At 38.5% G+C, this 7,878-nt stretch overlaps 1 pseudogene; it reads left to right on the top strand.

Moving 5' to 3' along the window:
* The first annotated feature begins 1,742 nt into the window (after window positions 1-1,742).
* On the top strand, window positions 1,743-5,265 carry LOC150022048 (partitioning defective 3 homolog pseudogene; annotated as a pseudogene).
* Window positions 5,266-7,878: the final 2,613 nt, after the last annotated feature.

Below are 7,878 nucleotides of genomic sequence, written 5' to 3'. Positions count from 1 at the left end.
GAGTTTTATTCCCAAATAAATGTTAATCTCTATGAAAAAAAATATGTTCACTAATCACATAATAATGTGAGTAAACTATTATAAAATGGTATCAGGATTTTAAAATAAAAAGAAAGCAAAATTAATTATACAGTATCATTTAATCATTGAAGAAAATGCTGAGAAATATGATTGCATTATTAACAAATTTACTTCATAGTATGGAATTAAGGTGTTTGTCTTTTTCCAATGCTTGTTTTTTCTCATGTCCTGCATTGCAGCAGATGCGACCTATATCCTTCCTGCCCACCTCTGAGTTCACCTGCAGCTACTGTAAATAATATCCAAACTACTGACAAATCCCAACCTTAAGGCCTCAAGAATTCTCTGCCCAAGGGTTTTCTCTGACTTATGCGGAGGTTGTTTAACCCACATGCAAAGCCTCCTAGAAAGGCCAGGAATCAGTAAGAGGCAACCCACAACCAATGAGAGATGACAGTTGGGGAATAAATAATACCCCAACTTCCCTGTCCCATAGCACATCTGAAACATAATCTACACAGTTCCCCAGAAGGCCCCCACTGGGATTGAGCCACCGTTGCCCACAGCAGTAACCCACTAATTCATGCACACTTTATTGGCTTTCTCTTCCCCTATTGCATTACTTTTGTATCCTGGGATCCCCTTCTATGTAAGCCACCTGCTGTAGGAAAACAGTTTAGTGTGGCACCCGGCAATTTTGCAGGTATATATACAGACAAAGGCTTAAACCACAGTTTATCAGAGTGTTGGTAGAACGCTGTGTATTCCTTCTAGAATTCAAGAGAATGGGAGGTTTTTAAGGAGATGATACGAAGCCATCTCTCACTCACCTCCCTGTTAGCTATCACAGGATGATTTCTCACCACCTCTTGCATTCTGAGGAGGTGTGGGCGCCTCTGCCCTGGCCTCATCAGAACAGAACTGCAGAATGTAAAACCAGGGAGCAGCAGTCTAGACTTGGTCTACAAGTCGTGTTGTAATCCTCTGTCCTTTTGCTTCAGTGTGTGGGACAAGGATCAAGGAGAGGAGGCCCCTTTGGTTTATTCTTCATTTTGCTGTTTATGTAAGTATCCAACTGTATAATCCAAAAGTGGCTTATTGTATCTCTACCACGTGAACCTTCAGGCCGTCGTCCTAACTGCTTTGTGTGTGTCAGCTAGACACTCACACTGAAGTCCTTGTCTGAGACTCTGCACTCAGAGAAACTGAATCTAAGATAAACAAATATCCCTTCTATACTTGGTCACATGTGACCTTAAATTAAAAATATAAATATAAATTCCTGTATAGGAATTTGAATTTTTAAATAGAGATTCTATTTAAATATGTGAAAGCAAAGAAAAACTTCCCAAATGTGAATAATAATTATATCTCAGAAAATAGATTTTTTTCCTCTCTACTTTTCATAGTTTCTAAACTTTCCACCTTGAGCACTATTACTTTTACAATTTAAAAACTCTATTTAGGTCTTGTAGGCACTGCCATGGCCCTGAAGCTTCCTGCATCCAGCCATGGTCAACCCCACCATGTTCTTCCACATCGCTGCCAATGGTGAGCACTTGGGCTGCAGCTCCTCAAGCTGTTTGCAGACAAAGTCCCAAAGACAGCAGAAAACTTCCGTGCTCTGAGCACTGGGGAGAAAGGCTTTGGTTATAAAGGTTCCTGATTTCACAGAATTATTCTGGGATTTATGTGCCAGGGTGGTGACTTCACACACCACAATGGGACAGGCAGGAAGTCCAACAACAGGGAAAATTTTTATGATGAGATTTCACCCTGAAGCATACAAGTCTTGGCATCTTGTCCATGGCAAAACTGGACCCAACACAAACGGTTCCCAGTTTGTCACCTGCACTGCCAAGATTGAGTGGCTTGATGGCAGGCATGTGGTCTTCAGCCAGCTGAAAGATGGCATGGGTGTTGTGAAGCCATGGAGCGCTATGGGTCCAGGAATGGCAAGACCAGCAAGAAGATCACCATTACTGACTGTGGGCAACTCTAATAAATTTGATTTGTGTTTTATCTTAACCACCAGACCATTCCTTCTGTAGCTCCCCTTCACTCGCATCTGCTTGGAATGTTCTCTAATCTCTGTGCTCTCGCCACAGTTCATTGGGTTCCATATTTTCCTTATCCCTTCCAAGTCTAGCTGGATTGCAGAGTTAAGTTTATGATTATGAGATAAAAACTAAACAACAGTTGTCTGTTCTTAAAAAAAATAATTGATTAAAAATCTATTTTAAAAAATTGAATTGGGAAGAATATTTTAAATACACATGCCAAGAGTTTTTATTCTTTACATACAGTTTTTTTTATATTACCATGTAAAATGGAAATATTCTAAAAAAAAGTAGACAAGAGACATTAACAAGCTATTCACAAAAGAAATACAGTTGGCTAATGAACATGTATGTGCAGGTCATTCAACCTTAATCAAAGCATTATTAATCAAATATTCACAGATTAATTAAAACCATGAAGTGCCATTATGGGTTAATAAACAGGAAAATTAGATGATAATATCTGATGCTGGCATGGATGCAGTGAAATAGGCACTCATATACTATTGTTAAAAGTATAAATCAGTCCAAATTCCTGGAGGCAATTTACAAAGCCTCACAAACATCCATTCTCTTAATATAATGATTTAACTCAAAATAATTTTCTTCTGGAAAAGTCAAATATTCATAAAAAGTTCCTCAGAAAAGTGTTATTTCTGAGTGATGAAATCATTGTGCATAATTTTATTTTTATTTTTGTACTTTTCTGTAGCTTACTGATTTTCAACTGATGTGCCTCAAGAATTTTTAAAACGTGCAATACCTGACTATTTAGTCAGGGACACTGACTTCTTTTCCTTTAGATTATCAAATTTAAAAATTATGACAGCCAACATAACAATAGCCATCCAGTGTAAATGAATCAAAATTATATCTATTTTTTTATCAGGTCAGCAAAAAATATACTTTTTGTGTGTGCTGCAGAATTTTAGTGATTAGTTTATATGTGCCATGAGATGAAAAAGATTGAAAATTGCTGCTGTAGTTTTCAAACATTTTCACTAAATACATACGTAGAGCCATTATAAATAGAAAAACAGACTTGGAGGGGAATGGTCTGCCTGCAGTATGGGGAGTGAGTCAGCACTGAGACCCAGTCAGCTGCTCCCCCAGTCCTCCCTCAAAGCCACAACTCCAAATTCTCCCCAAGCATCTCTAGTCCTCTCTGCCCTCCCGCTGCTTGAGCCCAGGCTGGTAGCAGTGTTTGATGAGCAAGATCCACATCATGGAGGTGATAGCACCAGTGCCAGCTCCACAGGCACCCAGAGTCCAGAGATATTTGGCAGTGATCTTGGCACCAACAATGTTTCAGCCTTTCAGCCTTATCAAACAACAAGTGAAATTGAGGTCATACCTTCAGTCTTTCGTGCAAATATGCCTCTTCATGTCTGACGAAGCAGTGACCCAGCTTTAACTTCTGTCAGTGACAGTAATTTTTCCTCTGAAGAGCCTTCAGGAAAAAAAACCCACATGCTGGTCAACGACAGCTGGCTTCCTCAAGCAAAACACTGCTGGTAACCCTAAACCCTGTGACAGGAAGAAAGATGAAAACTACAGAAGCCTCCTGCGGGATACTAGTAACTGGTCAAACCAGTTTCAGAGGGACAATGCTCGCTCATCTCTGAGTGCTAGTCACCCGATGGTGGACAAGTAGCTGGAGAAGCAAGAACAGGATGAGGATGGGACAGAAGACAGCAGTTGCATTGAACCTGTTGGACATGCCGACAGTGGTTTGGGGAACATACCCAACTTTTCTCTGGATGATACGGTAAAGGTCATTCACGTCCCCAATGACGGAGGGCGTCTGGGAATCCATGTAGTGCCCTTCAGTGCGCGAGGTGGCAGAACCCTGGGGCTATTAGTAAAATGATTGGAGAAAGGGGGAAAGTTGAACAAGAAAACCTCTTTCATGAGTATGATTGCATTGTCAGTATTAATGATGGCAACCTCCAAAATAGAAGATCTGAACAAGCACAACATACATTTCATCAAGCCATGCATACACCCATCACTTGGTTCTATGTGGTTCCTGCAGCAAATAAAGAGCAGTATGAACAACTCTCCCAAAATGAAAAGAACAATTACTATTCAAGCCACTTCAGCCCCGACAGCCAGTATATTGATAATAAGAGTGTGAACAGTGCAGGGTTTCAGGCACTGCAGAGAGCACCTAAACTGACTCCCCAGGCTGAGCAGATGGACTTGCACCCACGACTACCTCAGACATGCAGCCCGTGGGAAAGCCACCGGCAGCTCCGGCCCCAGCACCACAAAGTGTGCTGAGTGCAACTGTAAGCAGTGGTTAGAACACCAAAAAAGGAGGCAAGAGGCTGAATATCCAGCTTAAGAAAGGCACAGAAGCCTTGGGATTCAGCATCACTTCCAGAGATGTAACAATAGGGGGCTCAGCTCCAATTAATGTGAAAAACATTCTCCCCAGAGGGGCTGCCATCCAAGATGGCCGGCTTAAGGCAGGAGATGGACTGGTAGAGGTAAATGGACTTGATTTAGCAGGCAAATCCCAAGAGGAAGTTGTTTCCCTGTTGAGAAGCACCAAAATGGAAGGGACTGTGAGCCTTCTGGTCTTTCACCAAGAAGATACCTTCCACCCAAGGGAACTGGATGCAGAACCAAGCCAGATGCAGATTCCAAAACAAACAAAAGCAGAAGAGGAGGATATTGTTCACACACCTGATAGCACCAGGGAATTTTTGACATTTGAAGTTCCACTTAATGATTCAGGATCAGCAAGTCTTGGTTTCAGTGCCAAAGGCAACCAGTCAAAAGAGAACCATGCAGATTTGGGAATCTTTGTCAAGTCCATTATTAATGGAGGAGCAAATCTAAAGATGGAAGACTTCAGGTGAATGATCAGCTGATAGCAGTGAATGGAGAATCCCTGTTGGGCAAAACAAACCAAGATGCCATGGAAACCCTCAGAAGGTGTATGTCCACTGAAGGGAACAAGCAGGGGATGATCCAACTCCTTGTTGCAAGGTGAATAAGCAAGTGAAATGAGGTAAAGAATAAGGAAATAAAAAGACAAAAGGCACTAACATTTGAAATTGTAATAAGGCTAAGTTTCAGTCACAATGTTGGACAGAGAATGGCAAGTCCTGAGACTTTACCTCATAACACTGTCAATTATCTTTGCTTGTTGTGTAGATTATTGTCTTATCAGTGAGTTGTGATGTGTTTTCTTAATTCTCTGGTCAAGATATTCCTACTTGTGCATTAGTATTTCTATTGCCAACTCAACAGATAAGTTGGGGACCTTAAAGGCACCTTTAGCTGGGATCACACCCTCCTGCTCAGAGCTGATGATTCTCTTCTATTCAGCAGGGTTGTGGCTGGTATGGAGAAGCAATGAAACAACAGCTGTTTATTTGTTTATCTAAAATGGATGCCTCTAACAAAGGCCCTGAGGGGAGTTTCTTTTTCTCTTGGCATTGTCCAAAGTGTTGAGCCTCCCTCCTACCTCCTGTCTCTTCAGGGAAGGTTGTGTTTACCCCTTGAGTGCCTGCTTTTTCTGTAATATCTATTATGCAATACCAGGTTGTTCAAAATATATGCTGCACTATGTAATTAGGGGTGAGTAGGATGATATGATCATGTTTTCCCAAATAAGTGAAAACATTTGAATTAGAAACATATGTTCTTCTTTAGCAGGACATTTGAAGATTAAAGTTAAAAAGAAATTTAAAAATAAATAAATAGAAAAACATAAAGTAAATGTTTTTCTGTTTTGAAAGATGAACCAACAATTAAACTTCACAAAAGAAGCACCATCCTTCCATTTTTCCTACTTTCATTCCATTAATGTGTATAAGGATGATACAAGATAACTAAGTTGCCACAGCAGGTCATATGCAGAGAGAAATATAACTCCCTATTTGTTTCTCTGATATTAAATCAACTTGGTTTTTCTCTAAAATCAAAAGATGGAATGAATGTGCTGCAGAAGTGAACTGCCAGCCGTTTTCTATCCTTTTGTGTCTTAATGCTCAGTTATGTTTCAGATGTCACTTACAGGCTTTTTCTGCATCAACAACCCCTTATCATTAAAATGCAATGGATATAGCCAATTACTACAAGAAATAGATTAGCTCATGCTTCATTCTTTACACAATGGATGTTAACATTGAAGTTATGAAGAGGAGAAAAATAATGATGTTTCATTCTCAGAACATGATAGTTTTGACTTTAATTTAAGAGCTAGAACATTTTAATGTCAACTCTTCTTATTTGATAGATTGGGTATTTTTTGCTTCTACTAACACAGGATTCAAATGTTTTAAATTAATGTTAAGATACTCAACTCCTGAAACATGAAGGGTCTTTCTTGCATTTTCTAATAAGAAAAAATAATTAATATCTTAGACAAATCAGCAATTTCTCATGCTTTCAAGTGCCATATTTCATCCACTCAAAGATGCCATAATTTGCTAAAATGCACCATTATTTTAGGTACCATAGGAAAACAATGCAAAGCAAATAATGAGAATACATATCTCAGTTATAAGGTGCATACCAATTGCACATATGCTCAAATGGGGAGGGAGAAAGTGCATCTGAGAATCCAACTATGCAATGTTAAGGTTTCAGCCACAGACTTGGGGCAGTTCTCATTCGCTCGGTTAACTTTTTGTATTCTGATATCTGAAAGGAACTGACAAGATTATAAACACATTCAAAGCTTAACCACTCAAAGACTTAACTACTCAATGTGATATTTAAACTCCATAACATGCTATATCACCTATAATCAGTGATGCTCATGAGCCAACCTCAGCCCAGGTTATATAAGCAGGTTATTTGATCATCAAGGCTCTTGTGAGCTGATTATTATAGCCAACTATTAAAAATTAAATAAAATTAAAATGAAATAGATTCTATTACAAAATAAGGGTAATGAATACTGAAAGTGTATCACTTTCTAATTATTTTACTACATTTTACTATTATCTGTTTCAAGATTATATATGTCTAATGCATGTGTACAGCAGAAATACAATATATTGCTGAGTCACTGCACATCTGTTTCCAATCCTGCTCTCAGTGACATCAGTGACAGCCTGACATCAGCCACACTGGAAGTGTTTACACCATGGAAATCAGCAAACATTACAAGTCAGGCATCCATAGTTTATTATTAAACATTTACCAGCACATCATTGTTTATAATAACAAAAAGAACTATAGAAAGTCTGGCCCTAAAATTGATGCACTAGCTATATATTACACATCAATTTATATATATACACAGATGAAAGTAGTGGAAAAAAATAAGAGGCGGGGAAGCTAAAAATAAAAATAAAAAATCTAAACATGATCTTAAAACAAATTGAGAAGATTTTACATGTATATTTTATATAATTTATATTCTCTGAATTATTCAATAGGAGAAAAAGGTCACTTTAGGTTTCAATGTTAAAATTTCAGTAATCAAATGTCTGAATGACCTTGTTGCCTTGACTGCCTTATAAAAGGCAGAATGCTACACATGCAATTTTTTGCCATATGGAGCTTCTAATTTGAGCAGGATTACAATTTATCCATAGTTTTCCATTAAATGAGAAACAATATTACTATCATTTTTCGGTGACAACAACCTGGCATGAATTTGACTGTACAATGTTGCCCTTAGAATGACCCTCCTTATCTATAAACCAGTGAAATCCAACTGGGTCAAATGAAATTTATATGTTGAATGATGATGGTTAAAGCAACAATCTTTTAGAATTTTCTATCATTTCATGAAGAGTGATATTAAGTGATTTCTGTATAAAATAGTAAA

Source organism: Furipterus horrens, unplaced genomic scaffold, assembly GCF_987537825.1.
Source record: "Furipterus horrens unplaced genomic scaffold, mFurHor1.1.pri manual_scaffold_1, whole genome shotgun sequence".
Taxonomy (NCBI): domain Eukaryota; kingdom Metazoa; phylum Chordata; class Mammalia; order Chiroptera; family Furipteridae; genus Furipterus; species Furipterus horrens.
This window is presented reverse-complemented; position numbering and strand designations above follow the sequence as displayed.